General features: G+C 43.0%; 1 long non-coding RNA gene across 1 annotated transcript in view; it reads right to left on the reverse strand.

The window, feature by feature from the left end:
• Positions 1-252: 252 nt before the first annotated feature.
• Positions 253-17650, reverse strand: part of LOC308593479 — a 204263-nt gene continuing 186865 nt past the window's right edge. The window contains exons 2-3 of the long non-coding RNA XR_014010974.1: positions 2743-2829; positions 253-1899 (exon numbers count right to left, since the gene is read on the reverse strand). This is a non-coding gene — a long non-coding RNA (uncharacterized lncRNA). The remainder of the gene's footprint in view (positions 1900-2742; positions 2830-17650) is intronic.

Here is a 17650-nt window from a genome sequence, read left to right on the forward strand (position 1 = left end):
ATGACAAGTAACCTTTAAAGCAGGGGTGGGAAGCCTCAGGCCCAGACATCAAATGTGGGTCCCTCAGAACTCTCCCACAAACCATACCACTTACCAACCCTGCATTTATGTATTTATTTATTTTAAAATATTTATACCACTATATCATTAAAAAATTCAAAGCAGTATACAATAATATCTTTATATAACAAAACCTAACCAACAAATTTAAAATCAGAGACCAACAACTAACTATAAAAGGAGACGGATTCTTGGTTGCCTGCATATGTCTGGTGGCACAGGGAAGTTTCCAGCAGGCATTTAAAGGCTGGAACAGAAGGCACCTGCTGAGTTCATTGGTAGAAAATTCCATTTTTGTACTGCTGGAGCTTCTAAACCAGACATGGTAGCCAGGTAAGGGCATTTTCTTCCTTGAAGATGGTATGGTAATATTGAGATACAATTGTTCAATGACAGCCATATTTGGCATTATCTGTCCTTTGGTTAAGCATATTCCTTGCCCTTCTCTGAGATGGTTTGTCTTGCTTGCCACACTTGCTGTTATGCCTGTGGAGGCTGTCACCCAAAGCTACTTATAACCAGTGCTCTTCTCAGCATGGACAAGACTTTCTTCTCAGTTATGTAAGTGATGTGAAGTGAGAAGAGGGTTCCTTTCATGTCAAGAAGAGTACTAGGTGTAAAGGAGGCCTCTTGGTCCTGCTTATGGCATCCTTTGGGACATTATTTATTATTCTGTATCCCACCCTAGGGATACCAAGGAGGTTGTGGTGGAGAACATGTCCTCTTCTTTGAACATTTTGTGGTAACTTAAGTTGAAATAGTGTGACTGATCCAAGCAGAGATCTGAACATACATCTCTGCGGTACCAAGAGGTTCATTCAGTAAGTGTCCTTCAGATTAATCATTTTTTTAATAAACGGATCCCTCCTTATTTGGATACAGGGAGCTCCTGCCACCTGCCACCTGCCAAATGTTTGTTACACTTTTCTCCCTTATTGGAGCAGAAGGAAAGATTCGAATGGATATCCTGTCCTTCATCTTTGCAAATCTCTTGTCCTTTTGCAGCCATTGAAGATAGCGTGGGAACAACACATTAATATTTCCATTGTTAAGCTATATATAGATCCTCCCCCTACAGTATTTATATATTCTTACATCATATAACCATTATAAAAAAGAAAGTGATTGAAACTGCTGAATAATGTAAGAATGATCGCCTGTACATTAGTTCCGCTGTCATGGACATTACCCGTAGCTCTTTGAGGTTTCTGTATCTCTTATTCCACCCCGTGTCATGTGGCATCTATGGTGACATTACAGTAGTGAAAAGCTCATTTAATAAAACAGTAACTTTTCTAGTGTATTGAGCTCAGTAATTATATAACAGAGAAGCCTTAGCAGACATTGCATTGTGTTTAGGCTCTTGTCTATTGGTTTGCCACTGCTCGTTTTCCATTCCTTTAGGACTTAAGTGTAGCCAGTGTCATTTTGTGTAACTATTTGGACAAGATTCTCATTTTTAAATTCACAAGCAAATATTTTCTTCCTGAAATGTGGGTCTATCTATGAATGACAACCACTCCTCCAATTTTCAAATGATCTTAAGCAAGGACTGGAGAATTACCTTGAAAACTATCACCAAAATTTCACCCAAATTTCCTCTCGCCTTTGATAATTTTTGAACACAGTTTATTTTCTCACTAACTGATGGGAGAATGCTTGCGGCCAAATACAGCAGAAATGTCTGGCACAACCATAGCTTAGACGTAGAAAAGAACCTCAAGTCCTTAGCAAAGTAAATCCTTGTTCTTTGGACAATACTGCAGAGAGACTCATTCCTTGACTTTTTAAAGGGACCTGGTAAGGTCCAATACTGTACTGCAAAGTCACAAAGTAGATCTGAAAGGGAGAGAAAAATGAAATACCTTTGAAAATTAAATTCTGTGAATTTCCAAATTTCGCCATACCAAGTTTGAAAGAAAGATTTAAAATCCAGAATTTGAATCTGCATTTTGGATGTTATATAAATATATATAAAATAAAAGCATATATATATATATATATATATATATATATATATATATATATATATATGAAATATGAATAAGCCTAAAGATAGAATAGATTACACACACACGCACACACACAGACACACACATATAGTGGTACCTTGGGTTACAGATGCTTCAGGTTACAGACTCCACTAACCCAGAAATAGTACCTTGGGTTAAGAACTTTACTTCAGGATGAGAACAGAAATTGTGGTGGTGGCAGCAGGAGGCCCCATTAGCTAAAGTAGTACCTCAGGTTAAGAACTGTTTCAGGTTAAGAACGGACCTCCAGAACGAATTAAGTTCTTAACCCGAGGTACCCCCCCTCTCTCTCTGTGTGTGTGTGTGTGTGTATAATTCTTTAGGCTAATAATAATAATAATAATAATAATAATAATAATAATAATAATAATAATTTATTATTTATACCCCGCCCATCTGGCTGTGTTTCCCCAGCCACTCTGGGCGACTTTCAACTATTTCTTATATGCTTTTATTTTAATAGTCATCAAATGTGGAATCTGATGAGCTGTCAGTAGTTAAAAACTAATCAACACTCCATGTTAGCCATCAAGTACTCTCAGGTTCTAAATATTGCTGAAGGTTTTCTGTCAAATGCTCTCATATATTAAATGCTGTTGAATGCCAACCATGAAATACTGTTAAATACAATACAGCAGTGATTTTTAACCTGTCTCTTGGGAGAATCCCGGATTCCTTGAATCTTCTCTGGGGTGCTTTTCCTTCATGAGAAGATGAATAACGTCAGGCAAGGTTTCTGAAAAACAAACAAACCAAAAGAACACAATTCCCACTGTTATGCATCTGCTTTGCAATGTTCTGATACTATAATTTTCTTTTCAGAGTGTTTTTAGGGCACACTCAGAGTTGTCAAACACACATGGACTGAGTGTGCCCCTTAGAACCCTAGAATCCTTTGCACTCAGAGAATCTTTGATTTTAAAGTACCTTGGGACTAATCTAGTGTGCTATCTGCTGCTCAGTGCAGGAATCTTGCAACTACAGCCTCCCTGCCAGATGGCGATGTATTGGAATCCTCCGTAGCAGATGTACAGGGATTCCTTGGCAGACAAATCCATGTGGAAAGTGTTTCCTAAAGACAGAAAGTTTAAACCAAACCACCAGATATCAGCGATCAGTACTGCCAAGTAGCAACACCACTGCGTGTTAGCTATCAAGTACTGTCAAAAATATAAACTGTCAGGTGTCAGACCCTGAATTCCAGTATCAATGAGTGACAAATACAGGCATACAATATTTATTATGCCTGAATTTGCCCTTTCCCCCACTCCTCCCTCTAAATCTGTTTACCTTTTGTATCTTGCTGTAAGGCTAAGAGCAAGAACTATGTTTATTATCGATTGTAAGCCATTTTGCGAGGCTTTTTCACCTGATATATGGGGTGAAAGTATTTTAAATAAAATAAACAAATAAGTTGGTCCTGGCAATGGTCTCCTCCTCATGTTGCATCCCGGAACGTCATCTTGCTGCTAAATCTGCCTGTTGTACTAGGGTTGAAGTGACTTATTGATTTCCTTTCCTATCCAAAGGGATGAATGCAAGGGTGACAAACCATATCTGTTTTGAGGAGGGTAAACAAACTGTCAGATCATTTTCTAATGTAACTTATTTAACCTCAGTAGCTTCCCTTTGATCTGGTGGTCACCATATCAGCTGCCGTCTCCTTTTTATAGCTTGCACAGGTACCTGCAAAATATTGCTGCTGCACTAGCACTTCAAGTTAGTTGGTACCCTACCCCTAATTTGTATATTCTGGCCTGCCACAGCTTGAGAGCTGCTCCCTCCTTCAGCCTCCCTTTAGTGATCATGAGGGTGTAAGTGACTTGGAGCGAGTGCCAGTTAGCCAGATTGTGCTGGTGTGTTGTACGGCCACAATACAGCATGGTGGTGCATGTCAAACAAGATACGCTCAAGTAGCCCTGCACAAAGTGAGAGACTGCCCCAGTCACACAGAGTGTACAGGGAACATGGTGATGCTGTTCCAGTGCTTTTTTCTGTTGTGATTGACTCCCTCTGCCTCAGATGGGTCCCTGCACTTGGTGCCAGTCTAGCCTTCCACTCAAGTTCCATAAGGAGTTCTTTAGGTTATGGTTTTTATAGGCATTTAACACACATTTGACGCAATTCTAATGTTCAGAACTGCCCTGGTGAAAATGTGAGTATGGTCCTTCACTTAATCCTGTTGACAAGTGATGTAGTGGTCAATTTTGAAGTGCAGAAACTCAGCCCCTAGGCTATAGCTATGCCCCCAAGAGTGTGTCCAAAATTGCAGGTAGCTGGGTTGATCCTCTATCAATCAATCTGTATCAGCACACATGGGCACAGGTGTGGAGAACCTTTGATCTCCCAGATGTTGCTGAATGACAACTTCCATCAGCCCCAGCAAGCATGGCCAATGGCCAAGGACAATGGCAACTGTAGTTCAGTAATTCTGGAAGGCCAAAGTTTCCTCACACTGGGCATAGCATAATAGCCAGTTTATTAGGAAAAGCACAAGTACAATCCTAATTTGCACAGTTTCCTGGGAGTAAGCTCCACTGAACCCAGTAGTGCTTAGGTCTGACCACCTAAATATATAAAATATAAAAGACACTGAGCTTTAATGTCATGAACTGGCAGGACTATGGGGAAGGGGAGGAGGAGGAGGAAGAGGATCCCAGCGAGGGGGGTAGCTGGGACTGGGACACACCCGGGCAAGCTGAGGATGGGGAGGGAGAAGTTAGTGTTGGAAGTGCTCATGAGGTGACAGAGGAGGATGGAGGGATGGAGGTTGGTATGCAGGAGCCAGAGCAGCAGGACTCATCACCAGAGACTGAGGGGCACCTGTCTCCAAGTACATGGTGGGTTCTGAGGCACATGAAGCAGTGAGTGGGGTGCTCCAGGAGGCAGAGGCAGGCAAGGGCCCATAGCCCAGCTCAAGTGAGACCAGGTGGGGCTCACTTGTTCTGGTATGTGATTCCCCAGCTGGAGTAGGCTTGGAGCAGGTGGGGGTCATACGCATCATCAAGCACAGATGCTGCTTCAACAGGCATAGTACAAAAGGGCAGCAGAGCTGACGTGCTGTGGCTGCTCATCTGTCTTGTCTAGGATACTCCTTCACCTCCACGGGACTGTACTTTGGGCTTGATGCTGGGCTGCATCCTGACGTCAGACTTGGATTGACCCTAAACCTCACTTCCTGAGCTTCAGCCTTTCAGCATTTGATCTTGGACTGTGGACTTTGTGGGTGCTGATCGACCCTCAGATTTTGAACTTGGTCTTGGCTCACTGTCTGGCTGCCAGGTAGGCCAGTGGATTAAGATGTTGATCAAAAGATCTTCAGCCAGCTGAAAGGTAACATGTAACTGTTGATCAGAAATCCAAGCCATCTTGCAAAGACACCTTGCCGCTTAAACCACTAGTGTGAAGTAGGAACGCCATCAAAGAAAATGTAAGAAGGGATAGGTTTGGACTTAATGGCACCACTTCTTCATCCTGCCCCTTCCACATTCTGTCCCCACCTGCATCTGATTTGAAGAAGCCTTTCTGTGGGTTAAACCACAGACCTTGGAATTGCCAATCAGAAGGTCAGTGGTTCGAATCCTCGTGACGGGGTGAGCTCCCGTTGCTCGGTCCCAGCTCCTGCTAACCTAGCAGTTCGAAAGCACATCAAAGTGCAAGTAGATAAATAGGTACCCCTCCGGTGGGAAGGTAAACGGCGTTTCCGTGCGCTGCTCTGGTTCACCAGAAGTGGCTTAGTCATGCTGGCCACATGACCCGGAAGCTGTACGCCATCTCCCTCGGCCAGTAAAGCGAGATGAGCGCTGCAACCCCAGAGTTGTTTGTGACTGGACCTAACGATCAGGGGTCTCTTTACCTTTACCTTTTCCACAATAAGTACTGCTGAGCAGAAAGTGAGTTAAGATGGCTGAGTCTGTCCTGTCCATTTTTGCTGGGCACAGCAGTCCATAGGGAGATAGGTGGCTATGAGCAATGAATTATGTTGGATTCTGCTGTATAGTTTCCAGCATGCAGACATTCATTAGTATAAATCCCATGGATCCTGTCAGGTACAGTGTTATTTTTACTCTTACAAATGTGATCTTTTGGGCTACTTTCCACACAGGTCAGAAATTTTCCATTGATACTTGTCACCTTCTCCATTTTCGCTATAGCTGTTGCCTGCAAACATCACAACCTTATTCCGTTCTCCTTAGCTAACTAATTTCTACTTTAATCTTTTCTTATTAATCTGCTGATATATGGGATGGGATTTTGAAAGCTGAAGGGGATTTGCATGCCGTTTTGAAAAGCAGCCTTAATTCTCTGGTTGCTTGGCCATAGGCCTGCTGTATTGTTTAACTCCTGCCGTACCTGCACATTGTTGTTCTGTGTGGCCTCAGAGCTGAAGCTGCTGTTTTACTTCAGCTGGATTTACTGGCATAGAAAGCATGCGTCACTGACATGCTATCCCTGTAGGAAAACAATGCAGTCTGTTTCATGTGCCTGCTCTACGAGGTGGTTTCAATGGCGGGGGGTGGGGGGAGTGGCAAAGAAAAGAGGCAAATTAGATGTAGCTCCTGAAGGTGCAGGAGCCCTGACAGAAAAAGGTGACAATGGCAGATCCCAAATAGTATTAAATGAGAAATGATTTGGTGAAATGGTTTTTGGCTTCTTCCTTGCCCTATTGGACAAGCATGACTTCTGTGAAATATGCTCAGCTTCATAAACAAAAGCTTTTATTTGGCGATTTAACATTACAATAGAGGGTTCACATGTGTACAGTTTTCTGTTTGAAGGTCTACATGGTCTAAGCCTAGTTTAAGGCTAAAGGATGCTAAGAAAATAGATCAGGGACCTCGAAGATGCTCATCAGCATCATCTGGACAGAAGTCTGAACAGGTGCAGAGGTCACTTGGTCACAATTTCCCCATTCCAGCGAGTGCTTTGTATTTCTATTTAAATTCTAGCTTGGCAATCGAGGCAATTTTATGCTTCCCCCGCCCTGTCTCTCTAGATGAGCTAAACACCTACCTACAATATAGAGAAGTTGCTATTTACACGCCACTCTAAACTGTCCAACCATAACTGCCAAGCCTATTCTTATCTGGAATTCTCCGCAAGCTCTAATATCAAAAGGTTTGTTACCTCACATTTTCCCTAGACCCATTTTCATGTGGCAAATTTATAGCCCTCTCCCCACTTTCTTATACAAACATAAAAGCCAGGATTTTCCCAATTTAAATCTTTTCTCTGATCATTATCTAAATCTAGTACCTAAGATCTCTTAGAATAATTAGTACCCTTATTTACCTTGGCCACAGGCTAATGATTGAAAACTACCTGGTTGACACATAATATTGTTTTTGAGTCTTGTGCTGTTTCCTTGTTCCTATTAGAGTCAATGGGTCTCACCCCCCCCCAAATCTCCCCAACAGGATCTATAATGCCTGTAAATGTAATCATATTATTCCCCCAAATAAAAAAGTTAATTTAAAAAATTAAAACTTTAAATATGCAGGCATAAAACACTCCATATCCTATGCCTATACTTTGGTAGACTTCATCCTCCATGGAGACTACTAGGGGCCAGATTCAACTAATGGGTCCCACTAGTGGAAACCCACGCAAGGATTTCATGAAAATCTATGCAAGGATTTCCATTAGCACAATAGGACTTTCTCTCCCCCACCCCAACTCCTCACACTGGAGAGTCAGGAGGACCTCCAGAACAGCAGGCAGAGAGGAGGAGAAGGAACACTATTCCACCAGGTAGCCAGAAATGTTTGTGCTTGCAGAGCAATTTTCTTAGTACTACACTGAAGCCCTCCCATTGCCTGCAAAGTTCATTCACTTCTGTCAAAGGGGGGGGGTTGGTCATGTTTTTATATACCAATAATGAAGTGGGATGCCTAGAGAGGGAACAGAACCTTATTTTTTTCCTGAAGTGGACTTGAACCCTGAATCAAGGCACCCTCCAAAGCACTTCAGGCTCAGGCAGACTGTTTCTGAGAACTCCCAACTGGTGTCTGAACCAAATCTTGTGGTTGCTGCATGCTCTTACTATTTCCATAGCCCTAAGAGACAAAAATGTGCTTTAAAATAGAAGAACAATGAAGAAATGTGATATTATAATAATGCTGAATTCTACACCCCTTTCCAAATTTCATACTTGAGAAATGTGATTGCCAAAATTCATGGAATACGTTCCACCCTGACATGTTTATTTCCCCATTTTTTAAATGCTCCCAGTTATATTTAACTATTCCTTTATGTTGTGAGAGAACTGCCCGCATTCTGATTTGGCTTCTAGACTTAAACCAGAGTGAGTCCCTATGAGGGATTTTTTTACCTCAGTTTCTCGCTGATTAGTTGTCACCCTGGGAAACTCATAGCCAGGCAATAACTGAAGCTGCTAGCAAAGTGGAGCAGCCAAATTGTGAGACTGCGTATTATTGTGTCAGCTGTGTATTATTATAGCTTATTATTAGCATTGAGGGGCTGCGTCTACATGGTGTAGTGGACCTTTGCCAAGCAGTTGTTCAGCATGCAATGCTTTGTGAATGACACTTGGATTGCTTTCCCCAGCAACTTTGGTCATGGTGTTACAGCGCAGTCTGCAGCTGCTGCACTTTCCTTAACACAACATTGCATGGAGAACACCGTGCCAAGTGTGCATGTCAGCTTGAAGTGACCCACATTGCACCAGCGTTGGCTCCATTATGAGACACTAATCAGTTTCAAGGGTGTGTTTGCATCATCATCTCTTTTCATGTTGCCTTGGAAGGCTTCTGTCCTTATACTTTTGTTATTGTTTAGCCCTGAGCCAAATTTTAATGAGATTTGATTCTCACTGATGGCAAAAGTTGCTGTTTCATAGTGGGCGGGGGAAAAGTTGTCCAAATCCCCAACCTTATTTTCTTTTTCTTGCACTTCTTTCCCCTTGCACTTGTTTACATGCATTGTCCTCTGATCTCCTGCGGTGTTTGAGGGCAGGAGGGGAGAAAGGAAGAGGAAACACACTGCTATTCCACTGGTAATTGGTCTGACATTTCCTGCCTTGCCATGCTGCACTTGTGGTTTCATTGATTGCCAGCACGGCATGGCAAGGCTTTTGTCTTCAGCCAGCTCTAGTTGTGTGTATACATGACTTGTTGGGGCAGAATGCAGATGGGAATGTGCATTCAGATACACATGCAAGCACATATCTCTGTTGAAAAAAAATGCATTTCACATGGATGACATCCAGGTTTGAATGCACATGATGTTGGTGTCACCCATGCAGTCTCCTTTCACTTCCTTTCATCGGGATCTGCATTAGGATCTGTATTCAAATGCACATTACTATCCATGTTCTGCCATAGCTCGTCAATGAAGGGCTAAGGTAGATCATACAAGAAACATGTGATAAAATTTCAAGTGCCTGGTTTCTTAAATAAAGTGGGAGAGGGAAAGCAGGGCGGGCCTGTAGTCCCCTTATAGAACAACCATTCTTGAAATGGTTGAACAGTCAATTTTCCTCCTCATGGAACTCTGGGAATTTTTGCTCTGTGAGGGGAATTAGGGTCTAACTACAGTTCCCAGGATTCTTTTTTTGGGGGGGAGGAGCCATTACTAACATGATACGACACTGCTTTAAATGTACAGTGCAGATACAACTTAATATACAGTATGTGACTCCAGTCATTCTGCATCATGATTCCTGCTCTGTGAAGCAGAAGTTATAAGCTGCTGAAGGAATATTTACAGTGCAGACTGTAAATATTATACTGTACTATTGTCGAATAACATTACTCAAATCACCCTGCATCACAGTTCCTGCTCTGCGAAGCAGACTCTAACATTCCTGTAGAGCTGCTGCAAGGATATTTGCAATGCAAATGTAAAATATCATACTATACTATTGTACTATATGGAAAAGTAGATGAAAGGTCTTCCCTGTCACTTTGCCCACTCCTGTCTCGATAACTCAGACCCTTCACAACCATCATTCCAGGTGTCTTCCCCCCTCCTTTTCAGCTTGAAACGCCTGTGAACAAGCTGCGTCCCCTCCTCCTTGCAGAAGTGTCCTGCTATGGCCTTGACCACTGATGCCCAAGAGGCTTGGGAGTTTGCTTGAAACAAAAGGAAAATATTGCGAAAGGCAGTGGTGTCGAATAATGCTCCTATTTAGTAGGAATTTTTCTCTCCCCCCCTCTTGCATTCTCAGGCAGCACCTGCTGTGTGAGGCTGCTGGCCAGCTCCGCTGAGCCTCTGTGATAAAACAAACAAAAACAGCAGGCAAAAAATTCCTCTTTATAACGCCTGTTATCCTCAGGCTACCTTGTAGCACTCCCTGGTTTTCTCTCCCTTTCCCACCCCTTCCACTCTTCCATCCATCAGCTCTCCTAATGCAAGTGCCTGTTATGAAGGGTTTCTGCGCATGGATCAAGGGACGGTGCAAGAAGAGTCCCCATCTTGCTTAAAAAGTATGTCACATGCACAACACACACACACACACACACACACACACACACACACACACACACACACACACTTTTTTCTTAAGATATGCAAGAATTCTGACAGAACTCTCCGCCCAAAGGAAAAGAATGAAGTGTTATCACTTCAGTAGCAAATTAGAATAGAAATGGGTTGGAATGAAAATGGCAGAGGAGGAAATTATGACATGGGGAGGAAAAGTTCCAGATGTCTTTCTAATGGCTGGATCATATTTTACATGGGAAATGGATTTGCCGCTTCTCCAGCACAATGCAGCTGGTGAATATCCATAATGCTTAAAGAGGAGCCCTGCACCAGTATATATGTGGTAGGAACATGCTAGGAAGGGGAGCCAAATTGTAATTCATCTGCACGGGTCCACTTTATGACCCTTTGTGTTTGCAGACATGCATTTCTCAAAAACAAAACAAAACCGCATTATTATCCACCAGGAAATATTTGATGAAGCAGCAGCAGCAGCAAATTTATATGCCATGTAAAGTGTGGATTAACAAAGGGAAGGGTGGGGAAAGAAACAATTATTCACAGACTATGTTGAATAAATTAGCAGATAAGATCCTGTCTAGCATCCCAGTATCAATGGAGCATTACTGCTGGAGGTCTAATGCTGGTACCACGACCCATCAACAGACCTCCTCCAGTGATACAGAAGCATCTATCAGGAGCTCCCATGCTAGTGGCTGTCCCTTGTTGTGGCACAGATGTATTAGCACAAATCCTAGTCTGTTCAATACAGAGAGATGAGAAACAGGCTTTCTAGCATTCCTGTTGTCTTTCTCACGCACAGAGCCTATCAAAGCCAGTGACGCTGGTCATCAGAAGAAGAACCAAATGTTCAGGTGACACTTAGTAAAGATTTGTATGGTTGACATTGTGTGATGTTGCTGCTGGATGGTGTTCTTTCCTTTTGGAGCATTGTGGGCCTTGCAGCGCAAGGAGTTACTCCTCCTGCTTATATAGCATTGGAACAACATGGTACTCCTGCTTTTCACTTCTTGATTGCCTGGCAGTGCTCTGCTTCTGGAAATATTAGAATGAGAAAGAGAAAGAGAAAATAGTAATAATTTTGTTCCGAATTGAAACACTTTGGTTATTTACTGGAAAAAGAAGACACATGTATCTATAAATATCTACACGTTTAGCTCTTACAGTCAATTTGTTGTAACAAATGTACTGCGGTGGCCTGTTGCATATGTTGTGAACCACCCTGAAATCTATGGATGAAGGGCAGTATACAAATGTTTACAACAACAACACTTTAATAGATTTCCATAAGGTGTCATTCATGTCATCTATATATATATATATATAAATAAATTAATACATAAATTTAGAACAGACAGGTGCTCTGTCAATTGTGCTTCATTACCTCAATCACAGGGTCTGTATTCCTTGGATTCTTGGTTCCCAGGCCTTGCAGGCATTTTCCACTTGTTTTATATGGGCACAGAGCAAACCTTTCCTTAGATATTGGCCAAGAAGGGACTGCACTCTGTGTCTACCCAATCAGGCTCTCAATATGGCTGCTGTATTGTGACCTCCTGGAGCTGGTGGGCACAATATTTATGCTGACAGCTACAGCCTCTTATTGAGTGTAATACTGGAGCACAAGAAGCAGAACAACCAGGAGAGGTGATCACATGATTTGGGGCCACTGGATGATATTGCTTGCATCAGATGCTAATGGTGGGCTTTCTGCTCACCCTTTGCAAGCAATGCAAGTGAGCAGAAAGGAAGAGGTAACAGGAAAGACCAGAGTTTTCTTAGAGAAAGAGTCAGAAGCGGAGTTAGCTGTTCCGGCACCCAGAGTGGCGCACATGCTGTGCACCCAGGGTCGGGTCTAGCCCTAGGTGAGTGTCCCAGGGGGACAGGGCAGTGATGTCACCCCCCTCAGGGATGACAACTGGGGCGGACCGCACCCCCTTCCTCCGCCAGTGGAAAGAGTATCCCTGTTGGACACAAAGTGGGGAAAGTCATACCTAGAGCAGCCACATGGTGGAATATTTCAAGAATCAGGCTGGAATCCAAGCACAAAGAATTCAGGAAGTAAGACATCAGTAGGACATGATTGGCTAGTGCATGATGCTGTGTTTGAGAATGACTAGTATTAACATTATAAAAAACACAATTCCTTGTCCGTTATACTTGCAAACATGTGCATAGAAAACCAGGCACCACCCTTTCCATGGCAAGTCTCCCCTTTGCACCTGAAGGAAGAGTTGCTGTGGGGAAGTGCCAGGTAGGGAAAGGGTTAAACACCATCCCCCCCCCACTCCCACTGCTCTGCTTTGCCCTGGCAGCAGGGGCTGTTGGGATTTTGTTGTGCGTTTTTGTTTGTCATATGCAGCCCCACCCACTGCATACACAGAACATTCATTTTAAAAAGGAACTAGTTCTAACTCAAGTTTATCCTGTCCAAACCAAAACTAGTTCTAAACAAAGTAAAGATCTTCAGTCCAAGTTCATCCAGATGAGCTCAGAAGAGAATTCTCCTTGTCAGCCCTCTCCCAACTGCTGGATAATTCCACTTCGTTCTCTTCTGCTCTGATATCTAGAGAAACATGTGAAATTTCATCACCTGCAGATGCGATGAAGAATTTTATGAGAGCATTAACTTGCATGGTGGCACTGGCAGCAATAGGTCCTCTTGCCTTGCCAACTCAATAGAACCAAAAAGCAGGAGGACTAGATTAACTACGCAGAGTTACTCTAACACCACAAGTGACGTATGCTTCATAACCACCCTGACACATCCCTAAACCACCAGTGCAGATAAGGCCTAACCACTTTTTCCTTTGCGACACAATACATGGGTAAAGGCTCTGGTGTTATTATTTTGCTCATTAATGGTTTCATTTACGCACAGACTGACCCAGGATCCCGTGTAAGATCATCATTTTGGTGATGACCAGAAAACAGCTTACTATTGCCTTGGTAAATTGATGCCCTTCCCTAATGCATGTGGCTACCCTGGAACATGTCTTACAACACACATACCTCGGGTAAACAAGCATTATCATGTGTTTTTATTCTGTTTTTCCTTCCTCTAAGTCAGACACAGTGCATTCGTCTTTCACTCCCAGCTCTGTAATTTTAGCCTAGGGTTACCACTTAGAAAGTCAGATTGGTGCAAACTCATATAATTACTGTCTTCATTGTGATGCATAGGCCTGATGGCGAGGAACATTAAAAAAAGAAGAAAAATAAAACCCTATTATGAATACCAAAGCTTAGGCTATATGTTAGTTCATATGCTGGCAGTTTGGTACGTACCTGTTTACCAGCTGGGGCATTTGCCAAATCATTCAGTAAGGATTACCCGGCACATTGTTCATACCATAAATTGACAGTGTTGGTGCTTTGAACACAGTAACATGGTGTACGGTGGTTGTTGTTCTATCATTTAGCAAGAAGGTATTTAAAGAGAAACTTCACGTTCACCAAATCTTCCTATATACATGAAAATCTAAGTCTTCCACCACACAGCCCACACTGGAGGATCTGCAGTGCCATATCAACAGCCTGGTTTTGCATGCAGTCAGAGTGCAGCCCTTCAGTGGAGAGTTTGTTGCACCTCATCGCAATCTAGATTTACATGAGCAAACCTTTACCGCACACCTGACCACCATAAGGAGCCCAAACTATACATTTACAATCCTCTCTCTCCTCACTTTCTTTTTCTAAATGATTAATAAGAGGATGTGGTCTTTAAAGTCTGCAGTGAGCCCAATGTGCTGACAAAGCAATAGGCTGCCTCTTCCAGGTCACCCGGCAGCAAGCCCACATCTTTGTGAAAACACAAGAATGGCAGGGATTTATTTAAGGAATTCAGAGTCCGAGACACAAGCATTTTTGCCCTTCAGACCCTAGCAACTGTGCATCTGCAGTGGTCTCCAGCGACTGCCATAGAGAGGAGGAGCAGCTGGCTGGCAGACGCACAGCTTTGAAAACAACTTTTTAATATGCAGACATCAACCCATATCCCATTTTATACAGTTGTCTCTGGCGTGCAGCAAAATGGATCGGATGACAAAACAGAGGGCCATAAACGTCTCTGATGTGAATGCAAAAGTGAAACATCCTTCCAGTTAACAGCACCTGAGCATGCTCTGAATTCTTTCCTGTGTATTTCAATATAGCACAAGAATTCCTCCCCCAGTCTTTTGAGCATATTAGAATTCTGTCAATGGGTGGCCCAAGCACCTGTTGTCTGGCAGAAGCGTTACATAAGCGATTGCATGCTCGGGATGATTCCTTTGATATCTGTCACTGTGGCACATGTTTCTCAGCACACAAAAGAGGGATAAAAATCAAGGGGAGTAAGGAATACCAAAAATGTTTATTCTTTTTTTTAAAAAAACAACAACACACACACACACCAGACTTTTTAATTGCTGGAAGTGAGACTCCCCCCACCAAGGCAATCAGCAGGAAGACAGATAAATAAATAAATAAATATTTGGCAATCAAATTTTCATTGAGAAAAACTTTATATGCCCTCAACATGTGTATGTTAAGTTATTTGGGGACACACACTCTCTGTTTTTAGCCTGAGGGCTGGGCAACCTCCTGGGCAAACTTCTGGGCCCACAGGCAGAAGTGGGCCAATCAACAAATGTGAATGTTACCTTTATACACTAGGCTAGTTTCTACAGATATTCACCCACCCCTCTGCTCTAGCCTCCATCCAAGAACGTAAGCAGCACTATCAGAGTTCAAGGAGGCATTCTGGAAGGTAAAAGCACTAAGAGAAGGTGCAGAGCAGGGCTAGTAAGAAGCATGGCTTGGGCCAGGGGCAGACTTTGGTAATATGGCACCCTGAGAGAGGACAAATTTTGCTGCCCCCTGCCCATGAAATATTTCTTATGTTCACAATAATTCCTATTCCTACAGTTGCCTTTTATGGACCATCTCAGTAGGTACCCATATAAATGTATTATTATTATTACTATTATTTATTTAGCAACCCCTCAACTTGGCACTTTTGGGGGGGGAGCCACCTGCACCACCCTAAATCCACGCATTTGGTCCCTCAAGTCTGAGATTCCCCAATATTGTGTTAAATTATTAAGACTTTTTGTTTCTGGCCCTGGAGATGTGTGCAGGTAGTCATGGCCCCCGAGGTAGCTGGCCGGCCTGTTTTTTCCATTGTATGATTCTCAATGACAGTAACTCTCAGTACTTGCAGTCGTCTCAGAGCGGACTTCAAAAAAAATGACACAGTGAACTCCACAGTTTGGAATTCACAGTGCCCCCTAGAAATCCTGACAAAAATGCCCTGCGTATGTGCTCTCTATTTGTGAAAATGGAGCCTCTTAATATGAAAGGAAGACTATGTGGTTTGGTGGATTGGAAACAGAATATAAATTGGGGTGGGTGAATGCAGAATGCTGTGCAAATTAAATGTGCAGTATACATGATAGATAGTAGCAGGGGTGAACCTGTTTGGCTCTGCCTTCCAGTTCCGCATACACATGGCAGCCATGATGTCCCATCTCCGCCACCTGAGTTTGGAGTCTTCCCATGGAAAAGAGAGTGACTCCTCTACTGAGAGTCCAGGGGGAAACTGGCAAGGTTTCAGATTTGTTATAATTAATGGACAGACCAGATGCATTAGTGAAGTGCTCAATTACCCTCTGAGAGGCAGGGAAGGATGTGGCGTGGCAATATTAATAACAAAGAATGCTGTATCATCGGGAAATGGTGCCAGTTTGTGATGCATGCCTTTAATGGCCACCTCCAGTAAATTCTGAATGGTTCCTCAATTCAATGGTTAAGGGTCCAATAAACAGGACTAAAAGCAGCAGGGATTAGAACCACTCTTGCTGGGCACTCCTTTGCAATCGGAAGTTCCACTTGACTTTGGCCATTACTGGCATTTAGGGAGTTTCAAATTTGGCCTCATACCCATTTTTATTTTTTTATTTTTATGAGGAGCTGCTTCCGCTTCAGAAACACCCATTCTATGCAGACATCTGAAAATTATTCAGTGTTCAGAAGAAGTCAAGGGGCAATATACTATAAAATATTTAGGTCTCACCTTATTGTCAATAATTTCTCACCAAGGACTAAGCTGATCTGGTCCAGATGAACATAGGACATAATCAAGGGATGGGGAAAGTTGTGTCCTTCCTGTTATTGTTGGACTCCAAGTCCCAGCAGCTCCAGCCAGCATGGCCAATGGTCAGGCACAATGAAAGCTGTAGTCTGGAGGGCCACAGATTCCCCTGGCCACGGATTCCCCAACCCTTCACTTCTGTGCATGATCTGGGAAGTCCAGTTTCATATTGCTGTCAAGAGTGCTGATCCCCTGCTAGCCATTATGGAAAGGAGGTGGGAAAGCCTAGGCTTATCACCTTTGAAAAGGTGAAGTGTACACTTCTAAACCAACTCACATGGAAGTAAGTGAGCATCTTGAGCATATTTGATTAGTAAGGGAAGAAATGTGGGGAGTTGACGTGTCCCTGCATCTTCCATCTTGGTTCCCACTGTAGAGACACGTAGTGCTTTTTTCCTAGAAAAATAGGTGTTACAGTAAGTGTCACATTTTTTAACCAAAGAGTTTTAACTCACCATGAAGCTTGAGTTTGGATTTGATATCCCGCTTTATCACTACCCAAAAGTCTCAACGCGGCTAACATTCTCCTTTCCCTTCCTCCCCCACAACAAACACTCTGTGAGGTGAGTGGGGCTGAGAGACTTCAAAGAAGTGTGACTGGCCCAAGGTCACCCAGCAGCTGCAGGTGGAGGAGCGGAGACGCGAACCCGGTTCACCAGATTATGAGTTACAGTAAGTGAGACACTTTTCAACAACAACAAACAGGTGCCAGTGCTGTGTACCCTTGAGTACCCCCTGAAAAAAGGCACTGCAGACATGTGTGCAGAGAAATAAGATAAAATATTACCCATCAGCTTCTCTTGGAATGAGCAGCTGATAGAGCGTAACAGTAAGGAAGCAAAGATAAATAGAAAGAAATTTCAAAGAAAGCCTTTAATTGGTTAAGGTGAGCTGAGTCAGCCAATGATCTACACAATCCCACATCCCATTTTGTGGCCTTTACAGAGCCACCCTCGGA

Source organism: Podarcis bocagei (assembly GCF_964188305.1).
Source record: "Podarcis bocagei genome assembly, chromosome: 1".
In the NCBI taxonomy this organism is placed as follows: Eukaryota; Metazoa; Chordata; class Lepidosauria; order Squamata; family Lacertidae; genus Podarcis; species Podarcis bocagei.